This window comes from Crocuta crocuta, unplaced genomic scaffold (assembly GCF_008692635.1).
Source record: "Crocuta crocuta isolate KB4526 unplaced genomic scaffold, BGI_CrCroc_1.0 scaffold126, whole genome shotgun sequence".
NCBI classification, from domain to species: domain Eukaryota; kingdom Metazoa; phylum Chordata; class Mammalia; order Carnivora; family Hyaenidae; genus Crocuta; species Crocuta crocuta.
The window spans coordinates 2,250,224-2,278,177 of NW_027531000.1; the positions used below are offsets into that span (position 1 = coordinate 2,250,224).

A 27,954-nucleotide genomic window follows, 5' to 3' on the forward strand; every position below is an offset into this window, starting at 1 on the left:
ATTTACTTTCCACTGAAATTACAGGTCACTTGCCTTCCACAGCATTTTCAAAACCAGAGAAACAGCTATGATTTTAAAATAAGCATGTATTGTATTATTCAAAATCGGAGACCAGGTGATTTAAAATGGGACATACATTTTGTAGTGTAATCTTAGCAACCCATTCAAAAGTAGAATATAGGATATTGGGAGAAATTTTTAAATAGTGAGCTTTGAGTTTAAAAATTATATTCTATTGCCTAATGAGTGAAAATACCAAAAGAAACACGCAACACTAACATTTACTCAATTTTGTGACAGTTATTAATACAGATTTTGAGAAGTCTTATACCCTTGGATTTGTGCCTAGCATCTTTCTGACCAAATAGTAAATCATTACACTCTGATTCACACCCTCTTGTGTTTTGTTAGTTATTCTCTAACCCAAAAAGAAGCTATGTTCCTCACTATCATTAATAACAATAATAAAAATAATGGCAGAGCCCTGAGTGGCTCAGTTGATTAAGCATCTGACTCTTGATTTCAGCTCAAGTTATGATCTTCCGGTGGTAAGATTGGGCCCCTATTGAGTTCCTTGCTGGGCTTGGAGCTTGTTTGGGATTCTCTCTCTCTCTCTCTCTCTCTCTCTCTCTCAAAATAAATAAACATTAAAAAAAATGATGGCTAAAATGTTCTTGAAGTCTCACCATGTATGACTCAAGTCTTTCAAGTCTCCGTATTCTTTTAATTCTAATCCAACCCCTGAAGGTATCTCCTTCTCTTACTTCCATTTTGCATGTCAGAAAATTGAGGCACAGAGATTTTGTCACTTGCTAACCATCACACAGCCAGTAATAGCAGAGACAGAAAACCAGTCCAAGCTATCTAACTCCAGGTCTCTCTGTACCAAGTGTGGACAAACAAGGGTGTAACATAAACATGCATTCCTTTCCAAAGCCTTTCTTGCCAGGTACCAAAATGAGAAGAAGGACAAAGTCCAACTATGTATGACCTTTCAGAAACATCCAGTCCTTTGGGCCATACCTGCCCCTTCCCTTTCTGTGTCAGAGAGAATTGATTAATTGCCCTTTCTAAGGTTGTGGTCATGAGCAATTAGAAGCATTTTTATAAATAATGATTTCTGCTCTATAGAATCATTGAAATATCATGGTTTAAGTCAAGGAGATGGGGAGGTGAAATAAAATGCCTATTTTATGGGGAAATTTTCTTGTAGTTTTCTCTATTTAGGATTTTATTCTCATGCAATGTATGTCTATTTGTAACCTAGACAAATACGTGAAAAAAAATCATTACAAGTACTGGTTTGTAGAGAAGGTCTTTTCATTCTTTGTGGATTTTGGCATCATTCTTGTTAAGAAAAGTCTACATGATAAGTTGATAGGCCTTTCCTTTTCATTCAGTGTGAATTCTGACCATTTCTATGATTGCTACAAGCATTGCCTGTTATTGTTGTCTTTTTATACTGGAAACCAGCCAGAAGTGACTAGCTTACATCACAGAACTTCTTAACTTTCACAGCTATGGAAATCTCAGATTTTTTGTTTGTAACTAGGATTCCTGTACAGTCAATATAATAGAAAAATAATCGTATTCCTGCCTATTTCTGTGAAGACAAAAACCCATGATATAAGAAGACATCATCATACATAGCCTTTAAGGTAAGAGCAAGCAAGAAAGAATGACACACAAAGATTCAGGCTCAGAAAAACAGATGGACTTACAGGGAAGGAGACATACAGTGAGAGAGGACATATAAAGACGGACAAGTAAAAGGGAGTCAGAGAAAACGAGGAGTAAAAGAGAGATGAGACAATGAGTACTTAGAAGGTATATTAAAACGTCTACCTATACAAGAGTTTTATTCATTTTTCCAAACAATTGTTTCTCTTCATTCTCATAGTTTATAACTAATTCTAACAAAATGAAATCTACTTGGTAGATTGAGACTGAATTTTTTTCAAGTTGTACGATAAGACATTCCAGAACCAAAATATCTATAAAAATTGTTTCTGGAGATTACTTCTTTAGAAAAATCATGATAAAATTTTCTGGACCACATACCATCATATTCCCTAGCAGCAGCCATGGTAGAGAAAAAGGTCTGATAACTGAAGGAAGTTTGAAATTCAGCATGTTATGAAATATATATGAGAAATACTTCATATAATAACCCCTTCATAGCCATTCAAAATACAATAGCATATTAAAGTCTCTGAGAAGTTCTGTAGACAAGAAACCTGCTCAATTTTGACCCCTTATGATCCGAACTTCCTTGACTAGAGAACCTTTTTCCGTGTAACACTTATTCATATCCTGTAGACCATGTTCCATGAAACAGACTTTGGCCCATGCTCATGGCATGGCCCATGGCATATGGACAATATGCACTCTTTTTGGTTTTGTTTCCAGGAATTCCTCTTAGGCCTTTTGAGACTGACTAATAATTCCTCTGCCAATAGCTCAGTGTTTTTCCTAAGACTGGCTAGCCAAGCATCGCACAACAGGTCTTGGTAGTATGTGATTTATAATATCTCCATGACATGTCAGGCTCAGTTGCAGTTTGGGAATCATCTAGGGACCTTCCAGAGCAAACAGTATGAAAAAGCTTAAGCCCTTATTTTTATTCACAAATATTAAACGTTTTCGAGGACAAGGGAAGATGACCTATTTTGGTTCTTCCATTTGTTACTTGTCGTCCACACAATGAAATAACCAAGATAATGAATTGTTTTGGTGGGTCAGGGATGCACAGCACAGCGGCACTCTGTGGTCCCTTCATTACCACCTCTGTTCAAAGCCTGCGTTGTTCTTTGAATTCAGACTCTGGCTTGTTTAATAGATGGGACGGTGAGTTCAGTTGGCTTCATCAAGAGGCATTTCTGAAGGGAGATCCCATTGTTATTGAAGAGGGTCTACTAGAGCATCATTAGTAAAATTGTGGCACAGTTAGGCATAATTTCTGAATTACATATAAATTTTCTTTTGCTCCCCTACTTGGCACCTGGTCCTGCCCAGGTATGTGAGGGGCCCAAGTCTACATTAGCAAGAGGAAGGAGAGGAAGGATATAGAGGAACTGACAAAGCTTTTTGTGCCACCTAATAAAATGTCTGTCCCTGTGTTTGTTCCTTTGCGTAATGAAGAGAACAGGAATTCAACTTTCAGATTTTCCCATGGTTCCTCTTTTTTAATGTTTGTTTATTTTTGAAAGGGGTAGAGGCAGAAAGAGGAAGATACATAATGTGAAGCAGGCTCCAGGCTCTGAGCTGTCAGCATAGAGCCCAACTCGGGGCTCTAATCCACAAACTTTGAGGTTATAACCTGAGCCGAAGTCACAAACAGTGACATCATGACCTCAGCTGAAGTCTGACCCTTAAAAGATGGAGCCACCCAATGCCCCAGATTTTCCCATGCTTCTAAAACTAAGCATGGATATCATTTTTTATTTTTTAAAGCAGCACTTGTCAACTGATGGGCCACTGGCAGAAACCACCCTCAGACCTATTCCATAGGTTGGCAGAGAGATGGGAAAAACTGACTGCGTGACTTTGGAAGGGACACTCCAGTTTCTTACGGACCTCTCCACTTTCTATTACACACCTGGCTGTGGCCCATTGATGTGACCTGCCTGATCCCAGAAGATAAGGGAATCTGTGCTTCCTGGATGAGAGTCATTTCCCTACTAGTCTCATTAACAAAACAAAACAAAACAAACAAAAAAAAAAACCTAATTTTCTAGAAGAAAAATTTTGCTCTTTGAGATAAAAGTAATGTACATAACTTAGCATAAATAGAAATGTACGCACACAAAAACAGCAGAGAAAGGAAAATAAGAGTAAATCTATTTCTCCCCTTTCCCACTGAACCTCTCACATACTAACTGCCAGAAGCAATCACTGTTACCAGCTTTCTGTGCATCCTTAGAGAATACATCCATGCACCCGCAGGCCTATGGATAACACACACATACAACCTCTTCTGCGCATCCTTAGAGAATACATCCAGGCAGCCGCAGGCCTGTGGATAACACACACATACAACCTGATAAGTCACAATGGTGTTATTTAACTTAAACAGTGGTCTGAATCTGTATTTCTTAGCATAAGAAAATATCTTAAATAGTTCAATCTTTTGGTGAAAGAATGGCTGCTAAACATGGAAAAATGTTCACCATCACTCAGTTGAAGAAATGCAGATTAAACATTGAAATGTAATGTTTCATCAATCAAATAGAGATAAAAAGCTTGGTAATACCCAGTATTAAAGAAAGAGAGAAAAATTACATATAAATCATACTTAGTGATAAACAGCTTACAAATGCACTGGTTAGCCACTTTTCTTTATTTTGTTCACCAGAAGAGAAGAAGATATATAGGAAATGTGGTAATGAGACTGGATGTTTAGGGAACATCATACAAATTACATGCATTTTAACTGCTCACAGTGACTTTATTTAGCAGCGATTCATGTATACATCATGCCCTGCATTTCTTCAATAGGGTCAGGTTCATGCATTTGGGTATCATCTAATACATCTTCTAAGGATTTTGATCTCATTTCCATGGGAAGACTATACATGAAAGAATATTTAGTGCATATACTTGGACATAAATATAGTAAGTCCATTGTAAAGTCCATTAATGTAGCCACTTGGGAAGTAAAGAATTATCTGCACAAGTATTTGTAGTATGTCATATGTATGTGTGTGTGTAATTATGGTATGGCACATCCCCAAATTCTTGTCAGTTACCTAGCTGGAATGTACTTGGTTACACAGAATTCCAAATTCATTGAGAAAATTTCCTGAAAGTAGCTCCAAAGCCATTGGTTTCCATTTATCTCCAAAAACCTCAGATTTTTTCAAATACCTGTTCTTGTCTGATATGAGAGCACTTTGAACAGATTCTTATTTTTTCCAAAAAGGGGGGAAATGTTCTAAATCTAAGGAGTCAGTTCCTCGCCCCTCTCCAGCTGGGCTTCAGCCTAAATAAGGCAAGATTTCAGGACCCTGTGTTATTAATGCTCTGTCCATATGAATAATGGGCGAGCCTCCTGAATTATTTCACACTTCTAGGAAAATCTATAGCCCTGTCTTTCTGCAACAACACTGGAAGCCGCTCAGAATATTGGTACATTTCTTTGTGGAAGGTTCTGATAACTTCATCTAAGGATGTGGTAAAACTTATGTCCCCTTCTGAAGCCTGTATAGCCTTATGCAGATGAATAATATTTTGAAAAATTAATGATGTATTCTTCAATCCACCCCAGCTAGTGGAAGTTTTGAGGACCTACTTCCAATCCAAACAACAAAACACTAACCAGAGAAGAGAGGCCCAAATAAGTTCAAAAGCCATTCCAAGACTCAGATATATAATGGGTGAGTTCATTTATTCCTCCCCGCAAGGTACTATGATGGGTCAGCTCAGGGAGGGAGAAAGAAAGGAACCTTGGGTGGAAAAATGTGGTCCATTGGAATAAAGGCTGTCTGCCACTACCACCAGAGACATGTCACCACCTATAGACTCACCTATCCAACCACCCACCAAGAGAGCCCTGTACGTGATAGCTCAACACACTGTCTTCGTATCCTTTTCGTTGTTTTCCTGGGAAGACCATCCATAAATAGCACCTAGCCTGTTGCTCCCTGAATGTCCAACAGGAATCATAACCACCAGTGTCCTAGCCTTGCATGCTGCATAGATGACCTCCAGGATGCTTATTAATTCCAGAAAGTGAAGGGAGGAACCTAAGCTCCTTAGTGGGTGGAGTGGATGTGGAAAGAAAAGTTCATGCACCAACTACCTAAATAAGACTAGATTGCTAACTGTGCTAGGACATTCACTTATAATCCCTGCTATGATTTGGTACTTTCATTATTGTATCATTTTTTTTTCTTAAGTCATCTCTACACCCAGTGTGGAGCCCAAACTCACAACCCTGAGATCACGAGTCGTATACTCCACCAACTGAGCTAGCCAGGCGCCTCCCATGATTGCATCATTTAAAGAATTCAGTGGAAAATTCACTGGGCTCAAATTCAATGCTAGCTAATATTACTTAGGCTGGTAAAGTGATTGCACAGTTAACCAGCCACTTGTTCAAAGGAAAGTCCCAGTTTTTCAGATTTAGAATGGCCTGCATGTGCCTGCTCAGAAGGTCCCATTCATCATCTTGTTTGGGGCCTATATACCAGTTTTGCTTTCTGCTGGGCACCTGTTCTCATCAACGCTCTTGGGAGTGCAGGAAACCTGAACACTATCCATAGTGGCTCCAGTGAGAAGCCAAGTTACTGTGAGGAGTCCCCGAGCAGAGATTGCTCCATAGCAGGACCCAAGGAAGAGAAAACCGAAGCAGGACACAAGTGCTTATCATAGTTCTGCCTCACACATGATATCACCTTTCATCTTGGGGCCTTTCTGGAAATTGGTCCCAATCATTGGTCCCAAATCATTCTCTTTTCTCTGTGAATGAGGGGGTTAAGTGTATCCATGTAAGCTGGAAACAGTCCTGTCCAGTGTATGGGTCACTAGTTACAGTATTAGTTTAAAACTGCTAATTGTACTGACATAAAAGTGCTGAGCCTTCCCCTGTGCCAGCCCCTGTGTCCTACCTGTGCAGACATGCCTCACTGTAGTGCATGCCACGGATACTGCATTTCTTACAAATTGAAGGTTTGTGGCAACAGCAACATTTCTCCAACAGCGTTTGCTCATTTCATGTCTCTGCACCACATTTTGGTGATTCTTGGAGTATTTCCCACATTTTCATTACTATTCTATTTGATATGATGCTCTGGGATCAGTGATCTTCGATGTGCTGTTGTTTCGGGGGCAGCATGAACCACACCACTTCGATGGTGAACTTAATAAAGGTGTGTGTTCTGTCTGCTCCATAGACCTACTCTGCTCTTCCATTTCTCTCCCTCTCCTTGGGCCTCCCTATTTCCTAAAACCCAACAGTACTGAAATGGGACCAGTTAATAATCCTATAATTACCCATAAGTTTTCATGTGGAAAATAAAAAAGAGTCACATGTCTCTCACTTTAAATCTAAAGCTAGAAATAATTAAGCTTAGTGAGACATGGCGAAGGATGTGTCACAAGCCAAGATAGGCAGAAAACAAGGCCTCTTGCATGAAACAGTTAGTCAAAATGTGAATGCAAAGGAAAAGTTCCCCAAGGAAATTAAAGGTACTGTTCTAGTGAACATATGGGTGATAAAAAATGGAGACAGCCTTATTGCTGCTATGGAGAAAGTTTGAGTGGTCTGGATAGAAGATCAAACCAGCCACAACACGCCCTTAGGCCAAAGCATAATCCAGAACAAGGCCCTGGCGGAGGCCTAACTCTCCTCACTTCTGTGAAGGATGGGAGAGGTGGGAAAACTGCAGAAGAAAAATTTGAAGCAGAGATCGGCTCATGAAGTTTAATTAAAGAAGCCACCTCCTTAACATAAAAATGCCAAGATGAAGCAAGAAATGGTGATGTAGAAGCTACAGAAAGTTATCCAGAAGTTCTAGCTAAGATAACTAATGAAGGTGGCCACACTAAATGACGTATTAAATGTAGAGGAAACAGCCTTCTATTAATCGAAGATACTGTCTAGGACTCCCATAGCTTGAGAACAGAAGGCAATACCTGATTTCCATCCTTCAAAGGACAGGCTGACAGTCTCGTTAGGAGCTTATGCAGCTGGGGGGGTTTAAGTTGAAGTCAGTGTTTACCATTTCAAAAATCCTAGGGCCCTTAAGAATTATGCTAAGTCTCGCTACTATCCAGTAAGTCCACAACTGGGTATTTATACCAAGAAAACAAAAGCACTGATTTGAAAGGATATATGCACCCCTATGTTTATTGCAGCATTATTTACAATCGCCAAATTATGGAAGCCACCTACGTGTCTCTCTATAGATAAATTAATGGATAAAGAAAATCTATATATAGAAAGATATATGAATGGAATATTATTCGGCCATGAAAAAGAATAAAATCTTGCCATTAGCAATGACATGAATGGAACTAGAGAATTTAATGCTATGCTAAGTGAAATAAGTCAGAAAAATTCAAATACCATTTGATTTTACTAATATGTGGAATTTAAGAAACAAAACAAAGGGGAGAGAGAGAGAGATAAATCAGGAAACAGACTCACAAACTCTTAACTATAGAGAACAAAATGATGGCCCCCAGAGGGAAGGTGGGTGACGGATGGGTGAATTAGATGAAAGCGATTAAGAGTATACTTATTATGATGAACATTGAGTAATATATAGAATTGTTGAATCACTGTATTATACACCTGAAACTAATATAACAGTGTATGTTAACTGTACTAGAATTAAAATAAGAAACTTAGAAAAAAAAGAATTATGCTAAATCTACTCTCCTTTTGCTCTAGAAATAAAAGAGTAAAGCTTGGATGTTAGCACATCTGTTTACCCCATGGTTTATTGACTATTTTGAAGCTCACTGTTGAGATCTGTTCATAATAGATTTTTTTTTTCAAAATACTGCTCACCTGATCATCCAAGCTCTGATGGTAGTGTAAAATGAGATTAATGTTGTTTTTGTACCTGCTAACACAGTATCCATTCTACAGCCCATAGGTAAGGGAGTAATTTTGACTTTCCAATCTTATTATTTAAGAAATATATTTTGTAAGGCTATAACTGTCATGGATAGTGATTCTTCTGATGGATCTGGGCAAAATAAATTGAAAACCTTCTGGAAACAATTTACTATTTTAAATGCCCTTAGAACATTTGTGATTCAGGGCAGCCTGAGTGGCTTAGTTGATTAAGACCTCGACCCATTTTTGTTTTTCTTTAATGTTTATTTATTCATTTTGAGAGAGAAAGTGTGAGTGAATGAGGGACAGAGAGAGAATCCGAAGAAGGCTCCACACTCAATACAGAGCCCATTATGGGGCTCACTACCACAACTGTGAGACCATGATCTGAGACAAAGTCAAGAGTCAGATGCTTAACTGACTGAGTCACTCAGGCACCCCTAAGCATCCAGCTCTTGATTTTGACTCAGATAATGATCTCACAGTTTGTGAGTTCAGGCCCAGGACTGTGGTCCGCACTGACAGTGGGTAGCCTGCTTAGGATTCTCTCTCTCTCTCTCTCTCTCTCTCCCTGCCCCTCCCCTTTTCTCTCTCTCCCTAAAAATAAATAAATAAACAAACAAAAAAAGAACATTTGTGATTCATTGAAGAGGTCAAAATACCAATATGACCAGAAGTTTGGAAGAAGTTGATTCCAACTATAATGGATGACTTTGAGAGGTTCAAGTCTTCAGTGAAGGAAGTAACTGCAGATATGGCAGAAATACCAAGAAAGTTAGAATTTAAAATGGAGCCTGAACATGAGATGAATTGCTACAATGTCATGAGAACACTTGAGCAGATAAAGAGTTGCTACTTAGGAACGAGCAAAAAAAAAAAAAAAAAAAATGTGCCCCTTGAGATGGCATCTAGTCCTGGGGAAGATGCCTTGATGATGGTTGAAATGACACAAAGGACTTAGAATGTTATATACATTTAGAGGCAGGGTTTGAGAGAATTGACTCTAATTTTGGAGGAAGTTCTACTATGGGTGAAATTCCATCAAACAGCATTGCATGTTACACTGAAAATCAGTGCAGCAAATTTCTTGTCATCTTATTTTGAGAAGTTGCTACAACCAACCCAACTTTCAGCAAACACCATCCTGATCGGTCAGTAGGCATCAGCATGGCGCCAAGACCATCTACCAGCAAGAAGATTACAACTCACTGAAAACTCCACTGATGGTTAGCATTTTTTAGCAATAAAGTATTTTTTAATTAAGGCATGTACTTTGTTCTTTAGATGTAATGCTATTGCACACTTAATAGAGTAACATCACTTTTACATGCACTGGGAAACCAGAAAAGTTAGTTGACTTGCCTTATTGCAATATTTGCTTTATTGTGGTCGTTGGAACTGGACCTGCAATATTTCTGAAATATGTCTGTATTAATTTATGTAATTCTTAAAACAGCAGCCTTATAAGAAAGTTACTATTATTATCCCCAATTTATTGAGGAAGAACCTGATGCCATAGAGAAGTTAATCATTTCTTCTAAGACATGGCAGCTGGAGATCTGGGGCCCCAAATGAGGAACTGCTAGAAATGATAGGTAGGAGACTGTATGAGAAGAATGGATAGCAAAGTTTCAGGGTACCTGCTCACTTCTTGTATTCCCTTCCTCAGAGAATGACACCATCATTCAAGTGTGCTAGGTCCTTACCTAAGCATTCCCTCAAATACGTACACCGTTATCATTCACATCCCATGGATTTCAGATACTTCCATTTCTTACCATTCTCTAATTTCATTACTGCCATAGACTCTTACATTGACCCTCATTAATGTTCCCTCCACACCCATACCCTGTATTATCCAACTCTGAATTTGTTACCCAACTGGAACTACGAGCTCCAGAGGCCCTCCTTCTAACCACCACACTCATAACTAATAGATACACTCATCCGCATCCCTGAAGCATCCTATACAACATTTACCATAGCTTACCATATTGTACTAGATTCTTTTGTTGACTGTGATCTTCCCAGATAAACTCAACTATTCATTCAATGATTATTTACAAAGCATTGGCTGCATCCTAGGAATTATGCCAACACTTGGTCACATGATGGTGAACAAAGCCCTCATGCAGCCTACAGTCTAGCAAGGGAACACACCTGAATCTAATCACGTATAAAAATGTTCAAGTAGAAATTACATGTTCAGGGGTGCCTGGGTGGCTCAGTCAGTTAAGCGTCCAACTTTGGCTCAGGTCATGATCTCGCAGTTCGTGGGTTCAAGCACCACATCAGGCTCTGTGCTGACAGCCAGCTCAGAGCCTGGAGCCTGCTTCAGATTCTGTATCTCCCTCTCTCCCTGACCCTCCCCTGCTCATGCTGTGTCTCTCTCTCTCAGAAATAAATAATTTTTTTTTTTTAAATTACATGTTCAGACAGAATTCAGTCCTCAGAGAAGGGGTCATAACAAAGAATTTAAAGAAGGCCAGAAAGCTGAGGCTTCTGTGAAGAAGTGACAGGAATTTGGAGATAGGAGGTATGACTCAAGCTAGCTAGGTGAAGAGCTTTCCAGGCAGAAAGCCAGCATGGGCAAAAGACTTGGGTTTTGATCAAGAACCTCAGAGAAAGCCATTGTCGCTGAAACCCAAAGAACAATAAGATCATATGTGAAAGGAGGAAGAAAAGATAGGTGGGAGGCAAAAAATACTGTTGTAATTAAGCTGTGCCTCTCCAGTTATTAAGACAGTTCTTTTTTGTCTAATTTGGCTGTAGTTGACACACAATGTTACATCAGCTTCAGGTGTACAACATAGTGATTCAACAAGTTCATACATTATCCTAATATAATTCTTAAAACTGGGACAGGCTAATCAAATTCTTGGAGAAGGCAGTGATGCAGAATCTGTTGTGGGCAATTGGATGGTAAGTCAACCTGGAATTTGGTCCATGAGGAGGTGGCTTTGAGAGCCCTCTACTGAGACCAAAGCCTCCCTCTGTAGTATCTACCAACAGATCGCAAAACTTCCATACTCATACTTCAAACAGTGGCAAAGCAAGGCAAATCAAATTGCCTTTTTGATGTCACCGCCTTTCTCACACACTGTTATCCGTACAGTGGCTGTCACCTGAATATCTCCCCCTCTGTCTGTTCTCAGCCACTCATCCTGCTGAAAGAATCCTATAACCACCCCCAAATCAAGCAAACAAAACCTTCTGATAGAAATTTTTAAGTCACTGACTTTCAATTCTATTGTCTGACATTAGATAACACTTTAACTAGTAGTTTCTATATGCCAAGAGGGGCATCAGGGCAAAAGGTTTATAATTTGGGATATACGTAAAGATGGTGACTAACTACAGGCTCAGGTCAATCTATTTTCTTTCTGAACATTGTATCATCTCTGACTCCGGTTCACATCCTTATGAATTGATAATCCCATGTTCTGTCTAGCCAAATAGAAAAAAAGTCTCCATAATACCTATACCAAAGAATGTCTGACCACTCCGTTCCTAAAATCTGGGGTAGTGTATAAAATTCAAATGGGTAGGCAGGCATTAATGAGTCTATTTTGTGATGGAGATAATGGAGAAATGGTTGTTTTTCACATTACCAAGTCCCGCTCTCTTCAACATATTGAAGCACATGCTTTGATAAACAACGTAATAAAGCTATATGTACACTATAAAAACTGTTCACTTAACAGCTCTTATAGAAAATTATAATAATAACTACACAAATTGAAAATTGTTAAGCACTATGTGTAGGGCACCTCCCTGAGAATGTTAGCAGTATTTTTACATGCCGTTTTATAACATGAGATGGGTACTATTATTATTGTCCCCATTTTATTGATAAGGAAAGTGAGGCTCAGAACAATAAGGGGCTCGCCAAAGGTCACATGGCTACCAGGCTGTAGAGCCAGGATTTAATCCTGGACAGTCTGATAGCAGCACTCCTGTAAGATGTTAAGATTGTGTTCGTTCCCAGACAGAGAACAAGAAAATTTCTCTGGCAATATAGAATCACTGTACTTGGAGCACACACAGGCCTGGATTTCCACTGTAGTTTTGCCACTGATTCGTCAAATTTCCTTCAGCATGTTATTCTCCTGGATCTGTAGTCTCCTCATCTGTCAAGCAGGGAATGAAAAAAGTACCATGTCAAAGAGTTGATGAGACTATCAAATGAGATAATTCATATAAACCACAAATTTGTAATACAATCCCCATGCGTATCATGAGTGCTCCATTATATTAACTTTATTAAACTCATGATTAGTTGAAGGAAACGATATTAAATTTACATTTTTGTTAATGAGTGTGCATCTAGATTCTGAGATAAGAAACCATGATACCAATAGTTGTATATCTCCTCCTCAGCAGATTACCTCCTACCATAAAACAGGACTTTTAAGCTCCTACAAATGTGTGTACAGAAAGAAAAGCAGGTCAGATACATAGTTAGGAGCCTGCCCCAGAGAAGTATGAAGAGAGAAAGCAAGTTGAATGTGATGGTTGTTTTTCCATTTGAAATGGAGAGTCTTGAGGGACTCCTCTTCTAATCCTAGCCCAAATAGGAGAAAACATCATTTTCCAAGTGACTGTTGCTACACATAAGCATCTCTGAGATAAAAGATCTCACTATGTATGACCAGTTTCAAAATCAGAGTGTCCATTTTGTCAAGATGAGGTTCATTAGATGCAGTATGACTTAGCCTTGGCTTTGGTCTTTTCTCAACATTCATAGGAGAGCTGCCTTTTCTCTTCTCACTATAGGCACTCTCCCTGAGTGACTTCATTCATCCACTCATAGCTTCAAAGACTTAGACAGTTGCTACCTAATCTAATCCTTCTTTCCAAACTCCCAGCTGTCTCTTCAAGCAATTATTAGACATCACCATTTGGGTGTCTCAAAGGTACCCGAATTCAATATGCTCAAAATGGAGCACACATTTCTACCAGTCTGGTAAGGCACACATAATTCTCCTATCAGTGAACAACACCTGCATTGGAGTGGATGCATATGTATATGCATGTATATGCATAAATGTATATGCCCCTCCTGCCCAAATTCATATGTTGAAATGATAAGCCCCAAGGTGAAGGTCTTAAGAGGTGGGGCCTTTGGAAGGGGATTAGGTCATGAGGGTGGAGCTTTCACAATTAGATTACTGCCTTTATAAAAGAGGCCCCAGAGAGATTCCTCATTCCTGCTGTGTAAACATACAACAAGTTGACCATCTGCAGTCCAGAAGAGGGCTCTTACCAGAAGCTGACCATGCTAGCACCCTGATCTTTCACTTACACCCACCACAATGGTGAGAAATAAATCTCTGGTTAAAAGTTGCCCAGACTATGAAAATTTATGATGGTGGCCTGTGAGAACTAAGACATTCATCTATTTCTTATTCAAGCCAGTCTCCTGGGAAACGTGTTTGCTTTGTCTCACTTCCTCATGACCCACATCCATTCTACCAGACATCCTTGATGCTACTGCTTAAACATCTCTCCAGTCTTTTCCCTTTTTTCCATCCCCACCTCTCACAACTAAGCTCAGGCCATCACCATCCTTTGTGCTGATTGCTGAAATGTCTCCTTATTGCCTGAAGCCTCTCTCATACATGGCCTTCAGTAACTAATGTAATTCTTCCTGATAGATGCTACCAGCATGTTTTGTTCTTCTCCTTTTGTAACACAATTCCCACTTTAAACTACATTTCAACATTACCATCACTGCTATACAACAGATGCTCTGTGAATGTCTTGTTCAGGCTATATTTCAATGCCCTGCACAATGCCCAGTGTAGATACTCAAAAAGTTCATGCTTTTTGCACCTAGGCTAGTGGGATCAGACAGATTTGTGTTCCAATCCCAGCTCTACTGTGATTCTAAGCCTCAGTTTCTACATTCCTGAAAACAGGAATTACGAGAAGACAACTTCATGGTGTGATCATGAGGATGGATTGAGGAAATGCATGTAGAGCACTTAACATAGAATTAGTTCTCAATAAATATTGGTTCTAAGTCAAGAAGACTGGTAAAGGGTAAAGACTCCCCCATTTCTGGTGAACCATCTTAGGGTTCTCTACTCTCAACATGGGGAAATTAAAGTCAACGCAGCAGCTTTCAGACGTACACTTGAGTATGCATAGTTTATACAGAACAGAGGATACTTTTGGCCTCAGTATTCTACAAATTCAACTGAAATATTGCACTCCTTTAAGTTTTCTCCATGGTGAAAGCAGAGGAAAGACAAATCCTTGTAATTGGTGGGAGCCATCAAAAGTCAGGTGGTTTTTAACTTCATAGCAGGGATAATCATTATCAACAAAACTGAATTGACAATGAACTCTTTTAAATATTTACTCAACCTAAAATAAATAAACTTGGGTTTTTACATTGTGTTACTGTTACCTTGCTGGTGGTGTGTGCTGTGGTGACCTGGGATGCTTTGCACTAAAATTTAGCTCTTGCACTAATTAAAGGACTGTATTCTCTGGAAGGTTAGTCTTTCTCTTGACTCTGTACTTCTTTCTGAATGCAGCCTCTTCTCACTAGGAACTTGTTATAAGTAACACTCATTGGAAGACAGTGTAAATATTCTCTACTACTTACAAAAAATGTTATATAAAGAGATTCATCCATAGAAACTCATCAGATTCTCCACTTAAAATGATTAAAGTACATTAAAGAACCTGGCATTACTTACCCCTTTCTTTGTGTTTATATGAGAACTTTTTATTCCAATTTAATGCAAACAAAAAAGACCTCAAACAGAAATATATCGCATCACTGACTCATCCTATGTTCCAGTGGAGACAAAACATATGTGAGGATGAAGTTTACACAGAACTCTTGATCAAAGGTAGCACACACTATTCAGTATATTCAATGACTATTCAGGCAGACAACCTCTACAAATGGTTTTGTATCCTACTGACTGGCTGGCTGACTGACAGAATTTTGGTATATCTTTTAGAGTTAACACCATTTGTCTGAAACCTGTCATCTTTGATGATTTCATCTTTTGGGATCTATAGATTTCGAGAGAAAAGTGTTTAATACCACCTCCTGTATAAATCAAACATGATGCATAAAATGGCCCAAGAAAATGCCCACATCAAAAGATTCACTCCACAAATACTGACTCATCCTCTCTGATCTTAAGCATCAGAGATAGAGTAACTGTAGGCCATTGACCCTGCTTTAATGATGAAGAGATCCAGAGGAGACAACAGTAAATGGGTGATTTCAATTGGGTGATTTGTGCCGAGAGGGGGATTAGCCCAGGGTGCTCTGAGAGCAGAGGTGAATGTGTTAACCCAAGCTCGGTAAGGCTCTGGATAGTTTTCCATCAGAACTGACAGTCACACTGAGAATGGCATTTAATTAGACCTATGACTCAAAAGCCCTGCACTGTGAAGGTCTAGGATGGGATTCCAAGGCTCTTCAGGAAAACTCCTGGTAATGTATCAATATCACCATCGCAAGAGAAGAGTTGATTCACTGACGTCTTCACCATGGAAGGAAGAGACACCCCATGCTAGGAAGATTAAAGAATAATATGCACTGCCAGTTAGCTACACATTAGAATCACCTGGAGAGATTCTTAAACTACCAATATCATGACCACACCACGAGGAATTTGTACTTGATTGAGCTAGGGTGGTGCCTGGACATTTGTATTTCTTAAAAGCTCCAGGAAGGACCCTAAATTGTAACCAGTTTCAAGAACCAAATGTGTAGTGGCTGAGAGAATGGGCTGGAGAATAAGGTGGTGGGAGCTGGAATTCCAGCTGTTTCTGGAAATCGAATTATTTTTGCTCTTTTAATGTTTCATTTGCTAACATTTCATAAAGCATTCAAGATGGCTTATGTAGCTATATCCAACATAGGAAGACAGAGATAAAATGTAACATCAACATGAAAGGAATTTATTTTATACTCCTCTGCCTTCAGTTTCTCTATCTGTAAAATGGAGAAATAATACTACCTACCTGATAGGATCAATGCAAGGACTAAGTGAGTTAACGAATAAAGTGACTTACAAATACTTGGCAGATAAGTGCTTGATGAATATAAACTATTTTTATTAACCCAGATACATTTAATAGGAGAAATGAGGACAGAGAGATGGAAATCAGAAGGCATGTTCCAAGGGCACCCATTAGTTTGGCTGGTGCCTCAGGGAGTAATAGGAAAAAAACATTTAGAAAGGCAAGTTGGGGCCAAATTGGTTTCTTGAGTTCTAGGCTAATGTTCACAGTTAAGCAAGTGTTCATTAATTGATCATCTAATAACGTGGTCCCCAATGTGAGGAAAGCAGGTGTATATTGTACAAAATAGAACAAATTAAAGGGTTGCTCAGAGTCCATTCCAAAACTTGGGCTCTGATATCAGTTTAATACAAATGTGGAACCAACAGATGTCTCTGTGAAAGGCTGAGATTAAATCAGCATAGAGCTTCAAAAATGAACAGCGAGTCACTGGGTATTAATAATCCCCGGTGCTCAGGGAGACAGATGCTCATCTTTGCGACACCTTGGCTCTCATTCACAGATAGAGCCGACTCCACTTCTGTCGTCCAGATTCAGCCCACTTTATTAGGAACCTCTTAATGGTGCTGAAAATGGTTTCTGTTCTTTTCATTTTTCATTTATAAATATTCAGAAAAAGATTAAAGGTAACTTGCCGGGATGCAGCCCACACAGCAGAGAAGATAAAATATAATGTACGCATGAAAGAAGTCAGGATCCAGGCAAAGTAAGCGTAGGAGACTTGTGAGGAGGCCAAGAGGGAAGTGAACACATCGAGAGAAGGTCATGGGGGCCTATAAATATGCCAGCAGTGGGCTACAAATTGGCCTTACGCCTTCTAAGCCTTACAAGCAATGCAAAGAGGGAAACAAGATTGGTTACAAGATTTAGGAGGTTCCCAGCTTAATCCAGGCAATCGCTTCAGAGGGAAAGAGCTATTCCTAGCTGTACCAGAGAGAAGCCTCTCCAAGTTCAAATAAACAGGATACCATACAAAATAATAGTATCTATAGCATACCCCAACCCCCTAATAGAGTGCTTACCCCAGAGTGGCTGCTAATACGTATTTAGTGAGTGAATGGAGGAAGAAAGAGAGGTTGGGGGAGCCTGTACTATATATCACAAAATTCATGGAGTGCTTTGCCAGCATTCCTTAGTGTGGGCTGATGGCCTCCCACAATTCAGTAAAAGTAGTTCTAGTGGTTGTGTAATGCACAGTGACCCGGTTCAGGCAGCAGTACTCAGCTAGTCTGACTGAAACCAGAAATAGATTTTAGTACCGAGGGAAGAGAATAGATTATCCCCCAGGCAAACTTGCCTAAAGACTGCTACTCTCCGCCAGGCATCTGGTAAGAATGGAAGGGCAGAATTTGATGTTAGACTCCTATATAACTGTGGCTGCTTGATTCAGTGGCTCACTATGGGAGAAATTCACTTCCACTCACACAAAAACTGATTCATGGACACCTGCATGGCAGGTGGCTCACCTCCGTGTGGTGATTCAGGAAACCTAGAATCCTCCTTATTCTAGCTCTGTCATTTATGGCTACTGGGAGCATCTACATCAAGCAGCAGACAGTGGTGAAGACCCACCTACTTCTAAGGCTCAGAAATGGTCAACCCCACTTCAATTCATATGATATTGGTGAGTGGTCCCACTTTGTTGTAAGGAAACTGGAAAATAGTTTCTAGCAAGACAGACTCTTCCTGGTCACTTCTTTCCTCTATGAAAGAAGAACACAGAACTCTGGAAGGCAGCCGGGTATCTCTTCCACAATACTTATCTCCAGCCACCAAATATGTCCCCGCACGTAGAACAATGCCCTTCCCCTCACCAGAAGAGGTAGCCCGAAGTCCAGAGTCTCCAGGCTGTGAGTAGTTCCTTGCAGTCTACATGAGCCTCCTCATCGTCTGGCTTCCTAGAAACGATAACATGCGTGATTTGACGCTCACCCCTTCCCACATACCAAATATATGTGTGGAAACAGGGACAGAAACAATGAAAAGTGCCCATTCAGAGCAGGAACGAAAGGGAATGAAACAGAGTCACCATTTCTTAACAATCTGAAATCCTGCCCACCAGGCATTGTAGGGACCCCTGCCCTGGTGGTGTGGGAGGAACCCCCTGGCCCATGTCCTCCATGGCCCTCCCCTGTCGTATGGCGGGTTGTCCTGGTCTCTCATCCTCTGTGACCTCATCTGAGTGGAGTGCCAGGCAGTGTGGCCCCCTGGGGCTTTCAACTTTCACAGTAATTTCTTATTCTTAGTAATTTGGAACTCAAGAGTTGTTTTAAGCCCAGATGTCTAAATTCTTTTTTTTTTTTTTAATTTAAATCTGAGCTTTGTTTGATGGCAACATACTTCCTTCAACCACTCAGAGGCTCCGGATCTATTTTTCCCCCATAACCTCTACCTACCAGTAATCATTTCCAGTGTTACTTCTTAGAAACAGTTCTCAAGTCTGCTTTATCTCTTTGCTCTCTCAGCCTTGTGTGATGTGCATTATTTCCACCAGGAGTGGTCACATGACCATTCCGAAGTGGAGGGAGTATGGGAAATAGAGTCCTTGTCTATGCTTTCCAGTAAGATATTACACTGTGGGAAGGTACAACTCTTCAGTGAAGAGCTGACCATTGAACTGTATGTCCCTAAGAGTATTTGCAGGCATATGAACATCCTACTATGTATGTGTCATGTTAATTGCTGCTGCTACTTTATCTTCTCCTTCTTTATATTTTTATCTTTTTGAGAGAGAATCTTAAGCAGGCTCCATGCTCAGTGCAGAGCCTGACACAGGACTTGCTCCCACAACCTTGGAATCATGACCTGAGCCAAAATCAGGAGTCAGACACTTAACTAACTGAGCCACCCAGATGCTGCTGCTGTCGCTAGCTCTTCTTTAAATTAAGATGAATCTCTGTTGAGATCCCATCTTTACCATTTGCAACTCCTATAATCTCAAGCACTACTCTACTACTTTTGAACATCACATTTTATAATCTATAAAATATTCACAAGGTTGTTATGGGAAGATAAATTTATCTAATTTTACCAATAACTTTTCAGTAATTTAAAATGTGTGTGAAAAGTTGTCTTGATAATTATAGTCACTCTCTTCATTTAGTTTTTGTCATAATCCAATGGTAATTAGACAAGACATGGACTTGCTGATATTTAATCTTTAAGGCATGCCATACATACATATATATATATATATATATATACACACTGCTTTTTAAGCATTTTATTTACTGCAAAACTAGCTGGTGTACTAACATACCTGCTTAGCAGATTATGAATAGTACGTTGTCTGTTTCTGCTGTTTTTAATTTTGCATTTTGGGAAAGTGATATCAACCACTTCAAACCAGTTGGAAGAAAGTCTGAATACACCAAACAGTGTATAATTTGATCCCAATTTGTGTGGTAGTTGGATATGCACCTTTGTAGAATTGAGCACTGAGGGATTATCTGCTTTACGGGATTATTATTTTAATCAGTCAGCAAATGAACAAATGATCTATGCAATGGAGTATGGGCAAACTAATTTTCTCAGAGGAATTCTCCATGGATAATTTATATTGAACAAATATATAAATACTGATGCAGTTCCAGACATTAAAATTAGCATTCAACATGAAATTTTTTTGAAATGAGTTCTAGCTGTTAACTGGGTAGGAGGGAATTCTATCTGCATCAGACATATGGTCCCTTAGGCTAAAGCAGGGGTTCTCATGCATCAGAATTACCTAGAGGGCTTCTTAAAACACAGATTTTTGGACCTCATCTTCAAGACTTCTGATTCTGTATGTCTAGGCTCAGAAATGTACATTTTTAAAAAATCTTCAAGTGATGTTGTTGCTCTTGATCTTGAGATCTCACTCTGAGAACCACTAGCCTAAAGCAAAGTTCACCGAACTACAGCTTGCACTTTTAGTCTGACATACCATCTGTTTCAGTAAATAAAGTTTTACTGGAACACAGCCACAGTCACTTGTTTACTCACTGTCTGTGGTACTTTCACACTACAATGGAAGAGATGAATAGTCCTAACAGGGACCATATGGCATGCAAAGCCAGAAATATTTAATATCTGTTACTTTACTTCAAGAAGTTGCTGACCCCTGGCTAAAGAATAGGGAAGTAAGTGTGTAAGAGAATGGCAAGAGTCCTGGTCCCTTCCCTTCCATCTGTCCCTTATATAAGTTCCCTGTATTGCCTTGGAATTGGGGATTAGCTATGAGCTCACCAACAGCACAGTCAATTATAAAGACAAATCATTTATATATGCCTGTCATTAAAGAGTGCAAATTAAAAGAAATTGAATTACACACTTCAGTACCAATTTCTGCCAGATGGATAGAAGACTTACATCTAAAAGGAATCACAAAGTCAGCTTTCCTCTTAAACCCTTCACTCTTGGAAAAGACACAGTGGAAGCTTAATCTTTTGAGATGACAAAGGGGCTCAATGAGTGTGACAAATGGTTCACTGCCATGTCCATTTAATTAGAGAGAATTGTTCATGTTGGCCCAAGTCATGAGTCATGAAACAAGGTGTCCACTGGCCAGAAGTGCATGATCTCAATGCTGTTGCTACTTGATGAGGTCCTCATTGGAGTAGTCATAAAAGAAGATCTATATCCTTGGACTGACTCCTTGGATCTGATCACTGTGCTTTACTTAGGGGCATCAGTTATTTGTCTGTTGCGTTTTTGAGTTTGTTCAACAGTAAAGGGCTTATATTTGGCTTTTATTTGGTCATTTGGATAAGAAACTTTAAGAGGATTATATGGTATTCGATTGATATCCTATACTTAAAAAGTGAGGTTAAAAAAACCAACTAAATATGCCATGTAGTGTTCTTACATTGATGCTTATCAGCTCCAAGACACATCTTGGTAGACTTGTGATATTCGGGGTAGCATTACTTTATTCTATAGAACAAAAAACTGAGCTTTAGAAAGCTAAAAGGACTTTCTCAAGTTTATCCTACCAATAAAAGTCATAACCCAGATTAAACTGTGAAATAATAATCAAACTGCCAGCTACTCTCCTCTGCCCACAGTAAATTCCCTCCATAAATTTTCTGTATGTGATAATTATGTTCATCCATAAACATCGTTTACTTTGGTCTTGCCTATTCCCCCAAAGAGGCTCTTGTCTACTCTCAGAAAATACCCTTGTACCAGTATCTGTGGCCATAGCTCCTAAACTCCCTAGCTTCTGGTCTGATCGCAGACAAGCTATAAGAGTTCATCCCAAAGATACAGACAATATGTAGATAAGTGTAGATGGTACTTGGAATTTTTTAAAGTGTATGTTTCCACCGAGGAGTGTAACTCAAAAGCATTGGGAAGCATATCCCCCAGGCCCATAAACTGAATAACCCCAAGACTGACAAATAATTTCTACCTCTCAAGTCACCTGCAATCATTTGTCAGTGCCTGCTCCAGTGCTATATTGAGAAGGATTCTGAAGCGATGTTCTGCTGTAGAAGGAAAGAACATTATAAACAGTAATCAGAAAAATCAACACATATTGCATGAATTGCCAGGTACAGAACTGAACACTTTAAATATATTAACTTGGTTAATCTTACAACAATCCTGTAAAATAGGTACAGTGAGGGAACAAAGGCACCAAACTTAATGATTTACCCAATTCACATTCGGTGTTAGTAAGTAGCAGGGCCAGGATACAAGCCCAAGAATCTGTCAGTGGTGTGATCGTTTCCCACCAGAGAGCAGGAGTGTGTGTGACAGACCTTTGCATGCCTGAGGTACCCTAGTGAGGGACGACATATGAAGATAGTCTCAGAGTTTTTTCATCTGTTTTATGCTTTGGAGGCTTTAACAGTCTTGTAACACCCACAGACCCCTTCTCAGAATAATGTTTTAAGTGCATACTACAAATCACATGAGGTAACTAAGAAAGTCAACTATACTGAAGTCCACTTGTGACAGTGTTCGTAGAAGTAACTTTGTGAGAGTAGAAGACATACTCCTTTATTAATGCAGTAAATAACAAGACCCATCAGTGAGTCTAATAGCAGCTATAGCTTGAAATAATGGAGAACATAAACAATATTTCAAATAATCTGCAACTGTGCTGTGAGAGAAAATCTTGGCGATAGCCATCTGCCATGTAGTTGTGGGAACTTCCTGTTCTGGTGTGGTTTTTTTACCTTCTTCCATAATGGAAGGAGATGATAAATTTCACTTAAAGGTTAATGAAGGTAAAGAAGTAATTTTTGTTCCTGTGAAGGTCACAGACCCTCTTATTTCCAAACACTGAAACTTTGAACTACATTAAAAGTAGTTCTGATGTTGTAATGAAAGCTGGAGATAGGAGGCAGAAAAAGTAGAATTTAATAACTTTTTTATAATTATATAACCTGAATAAGTCTCCTAACCCCTCTGAGTTTCATTTTTCTCCACTGTAAAATGGGAACAACCTCTGTTCTGTGAATGATGTACGTAAAAAAACAATAATTTAGTTGGAAATGACTCTCCTCACCTCTCTGAGTTTCATTTTTTCCCCTGTAAAATGGGAATAAACCTCTGTTCTGTGGATGATGTAAATAAAAAATGATAATGTAGTTGGAAATGACTTTTTAAGGTGTAAAGCCCTTTGTTAATAAATTCTAAGAGGTCTTGATTAGTATTCAAGAAGCCACTGCAAGGTAGTGTAAGAATTTGAGTGGCCTGTTACTCAGCTTTCATTCATACTGGGAAAAAACCAAACAAACCTTTTTTACTGACTACCTCCTGTGTGTCCACACTAGGACAGGGTTCATGCTATCCCAATATGAATGAGATGGCCACCTTCCTTCAAGATGGTTGGAATCTACTATGAGAAAGACAGACATATCTCCACAAAAGAGTGAGGGACATGCAGTGATAATGAGATGAGGAAAGAGGATCCAGGGAAGACCCTCCCCACCCTCCGTGCCATTGCAGGGGGTGATGACCAAGCCATAAGGGTTGAAAGGAAGTGCGTTAGGCAATGAAAGGTATTGATATTATAGCTAGAGGAGGCAGCATAACGAGAAATACACAATAAGATAGGACCTTATGAATGCAGGAGATGAGACCCCTTTTACCATCTCCAGAGCATGAATTACTAGAGACGAGAAGGCTTTTAGAGAGATAAGAGGGGAGAAGGAGGTGCCAGAACATGGAAGTCCTTACCTGCTGTGCTAAGGCTCTTGAACAGTATTCTGCAGGGGCTGGGAGACCCTAATGTCTTCTGAGTAAGTGATTTATACTTACTGTATAATATGTAGAGATCAGAAACAGGGTGCAAATTGGTAACCTTCTGGAAAAAATTGGTCTATATATGTATTTGCCCAGTATATTGAATTTTTAAATTTTTTCCTATATTTAAAAGTCAGGAAAGGAGCACCTGAGTGGCTCAGTTGGTTGGGCATCTGACTTTGGCTTGGGTCATGATCTCATGATTCATGAGTTTGAGCCCCACAATAGGCTCTCTACCATAGTGTGGAGCCCACTTTGGATCCTCTGTCCCCAAAGCTCTCTGCCCCTCCCCCGCTCATTCCCTCTCTCTCTCCCTTTCTCAAAAATAATAAACATTTTTTTTTAAATCATGGGACTATCATCCTTCCAAAAAAAATGAAAAGATACAATATCTCTGAATTCATATTGTGCATGGCATCAACTGGCCATGGCTGACTAGTGACTGTCCCGTTTAGCCTGGACAGGAGATCTCCAGGTGGTCTTGGTCCCAGCACTTTTTCTTTCGTTGCCAACGCTGAGCCCAAATAAGTGAGGCCATTTATTATCAGGCTTATAGTGCCTGTCTTATAGTAAAGAAGTATTTGTCCGTACTCGTATCTCTTTTGAAGGTGAAAAAGTGAAAGACCAAGTAGACTACATGTTTCAAGAAAAATGCAAGAGACAATATTCTCTTTCTTACTCTAGCATGCTTTACTCACTCACAATGCCTGCCCAAAGCTTGACATTTGAGTTTCAGCCCGTCTTGCCAGAGACAGCATGGGCTGATGGGCTCCTGAAAGATGGATTTCATGGAACAAATTGGAGGCAGGGAGAACAGTTGGGAGGTTGCTGTGATCCAGAAGAGGCTGATAAGGAGTGAGGGTTAAAACTATGGGGCTGAGATTGGAAAGGAGAGGTGGATTCACAGGATCCTTAGGTAATGTGATCCCAGGCTTCATGATTATTGACTTGGAGGCTAAGAGAGCAAAAAAATAATTTCTTTGGCTTTTGCTTTGTATATGGAAGTTGCCGGTGCTACTGTCAACTAAGGGAATAAGAAAGAAAATGCAGGTATAGGTGAAGATGAGATCAGCTAGGGACATGTTGAGTTGAAGGTAAACTTGGAACACGCAGTAGCAATGTTGAGTACAGAGTGGGCTATGTAAGCACAAAATCAGCAGAGAGATCTGGGTGAAAAATTTTGGATTTAACTAGTCAGCAGCAGATGGTTGGTAGGTGAAGCCGTGAGAGTAAATTCCGTCACTCCGGGAGAGCCTGAAGTTCAAGAATGGCTCATTGACAGATGCCCAAGGAACAGCACATTTAAGGAACAGATCCCACAAAATTGACCTGGGAAAACAAACAAACAAGAATAAAAAGAATCCAGATGTAGGTATTATGGAGGCCAAAGGAAGAGATCTTTAAGAAGTGTCAAATGCAATGAGAAGAGAGGATGGCCCATTCATTTTGGAAACTTGGAGTTCATTGTTCCTTTTAGTGAAAGCAAGTTCAGTGAAGTGATAAGGACCATACCAGTTAACAATAATAATAATGATTACATAGTACTTACAACATTCCAGGCACAGTCCTAAGTGCTTTCATTTTCTTATTTAAGACAATAACTTTATAAGGTACGATGGTTATTCCCCTATTACATTGAGCAAACTGAGGCACAGAGGTTACAAAATTTTTACAAGAAAACCAGGCAAGCAAGAGAGAGGGGCAGTCTCAAACTCAAGCAGTCTAGCTCCAGAGTCTAGGCTCTTAATTTTAGTACTTGAGGGTTCTCTTTTCACATTGAAATGGACAATAAATAGAGTGATCCAGTTTATGCCTCTTGTGCCAACATCCTACCTATAAAGAAGCAGTGTCTAGATTGAGATGATACCTGATCACCTCACTCATGCAATGAATGTGCAGTCAAAAAATGCTGTGAGCCTTGACACTTCTTTGAGCCACCGTGGGTTACAGTTCATATAAGCTCTTGAAAAGCATTTGTTGAAGATGAATGGATCAAGAAGATGTGGTTTGTCTATACCATGGAATACTACATGGCAATGAGAAACAATGAAATCTGGCCATGTGTAGCAACATGGATGGACCTTGAGGGTGTTATGCTGAGCGAAATAAGTCAGGCAGAGAAGGACAAATATCATATGTTTGCACGTATAGGAGGATTGGGAGGAACTTGACGGAGGAACAAGGGGGAGAAGAAGGGCGGAAATGGTGGGGGAAAGGGAGAGAGGCAAACCATGAGAGACTCTTGAATGCTGACAAAAACTGAGGACTGATGGATGTGGGGGGGAGGAGGGGTGGGCATGGAGGAGGACACTTGTGGGGATGAGCACTGAGTGTTATGTGGAAACTAATTTGACAATAAACTATTTGTAAAAAAAAAAAAAAAGAAAGAAAAGCATTTGTTGAATAAATGCATGAGAAATGTTGAATATGAGTGGAGAAGTGAGATTGGTACCTAGAATGGTAAAAATTCAACCATATTAATAAGATTTAAAAGAATCTGTCAGTAGAGGAGAAAACTGAGGGAATACAGAAAAGGTATACAACTGATCTGGGGGTGTCTCAAAAGGGAAAAAAAGAGATGGTATTGAAGTTACTCCTACATCACAAAGAAGATAAAAGCTACTAACATCTTATCCATTGGGGCACCTGGGTGGATCAGTCATTTAAGCTTCAGACTTTGGCTCAGGGCATGATCTTGCAGTTCATGGGTTCGAGACCTGCATAAGGCTCCCACACTGACAGTGGGGAGCTTGCATGGGATTCTTTCTCTCTCCCTCTTTCTGTGTACTTTCTCCACTTGTGCGCACTCTCTCTCTCTCAAAATAAATTATAAGTAATTTATACAACTCACGTAAATAACTTATAAAAAAGAACTTATCCATAAATTCATATTCCTATCATTCTCCCTCTCCATCTGTACATTCATCTGTAAATTCAACACATATTTATTGACTCCTAATAATGTTCTAAGCACAAAGAGGTTGACATGGTTTAACTGTTTGTCTTTTGAGTATAGTTGACCAACAATGTTACATTAGTTTCAGGTGTACAACATAGTGATTCACCCTTATGCTACGTCACCATGAGTGTAGCTGCCATCTGCCACCACACAATACCAGTGACTACAGTCTTTATGCTGTGGCTTTTATCCCATGACTTATTCATTCCATTTTTAGAAACCCGTACTTCCTTCTCCCTTTCACATCAATTTGTTCTCTGTATTTATCTCTGATTCTGCTTTTTGTTTATTCATTGGGGTTTTTTCTGATTCCATATATAAATGAAATCCTAAAAAAAAAATAAATAAATAAATAAATAAATGAAATCCTATGGTATTTATCTTTCTTAGTCTGACTTATTTTACTTAACATAATACCCTCTAGGTCCATCCATGGTGTCTCAACAGACAGGATCTCCTCCTTTTTAACTGCTGCATAACATTCCATTGTATGTATATATGTGTGTGTGTTTATATGTTTGTATATATACACATGTGTATATTTATATATACATATGCATAAATATACATATATACTTAGACACACACACACACCCCTTCCTTATCCATTCATCTATTGATGGCCACATAGGTTGCTTCCATAGCTTGACTATTATAAACAATGTTGCCAAAATCATAGGAGTGGATATATTTTTTTGAATTAGTGTTTTCATTTTCTTTGGGTAAATACCCAGTAACAAAATTAATGGGTCATACAGTATTTCTATTTTTAATTTCTTGAGGAAGCTCCATACTGTTTTGAACAGTGGCTAACACAGCAACATATTTCTAGATATGTCTCCTAAGGCAAAAAAATAAAATAAAATAAAATAAAATAAAATAAAATAAACTATTGGGACCATGTCAAAATAAAAAGCTTTTGCATGGAGAAGGAAGCCATCAACAAAATGCAAAGGCAACCTACTGAATGGGCGAAAATACTTGCAAATGATATATCTGATAAGGAGTTAGTATCCAAAGTATATAAAGAACTTTTACAATTCCAACACCAAAAAATAAAAAAATTAAAAAAAAAAAAACCAGTCTGATTAAAAAATGGGCAGAGGGCCTAAATAGACATTTTCCAAAGAAGACA

At 39.3% G+C, this 27,954-nt stretch overlaps 1 protein-coding gene and 1 long non-coding RNA gene across 4 annotated transcripts in view; one reads left to right on the forward strand and one right to left on the reverse strand.

Annotated features, from left to right (window-relative positions):
* TAFA1 (TAFA chemokine like family member 1) overlaps positions 1 to 27,954 on the forward strand; it is a 505,381-nt gene that overhangs the window by 386,476 nt on the left and 90,951 nt on the right. The window lies entirely within an intron of this gene.
* LOC144236942 (uncharacterized) lies at positions 12,440 to 18,744 on the reverse strand. Of its 2 annotated transcripts, none has more exons than XR_013336701.1 (3): positions 18,684 to 18,744; positions 18,439 to 18,522; positions 12,440 to 12,696 (listed from the first exon to the last, which is right to left on the reverse strand). It is a non-coding gene; the product is annotated as an uncharacterized LOC144236942 (long non-coding RNA). The 2 variants fall into 2 exon arrangements; XR_013336702.1 differs by having other exon boundaries at positions 18,654 to 18,723.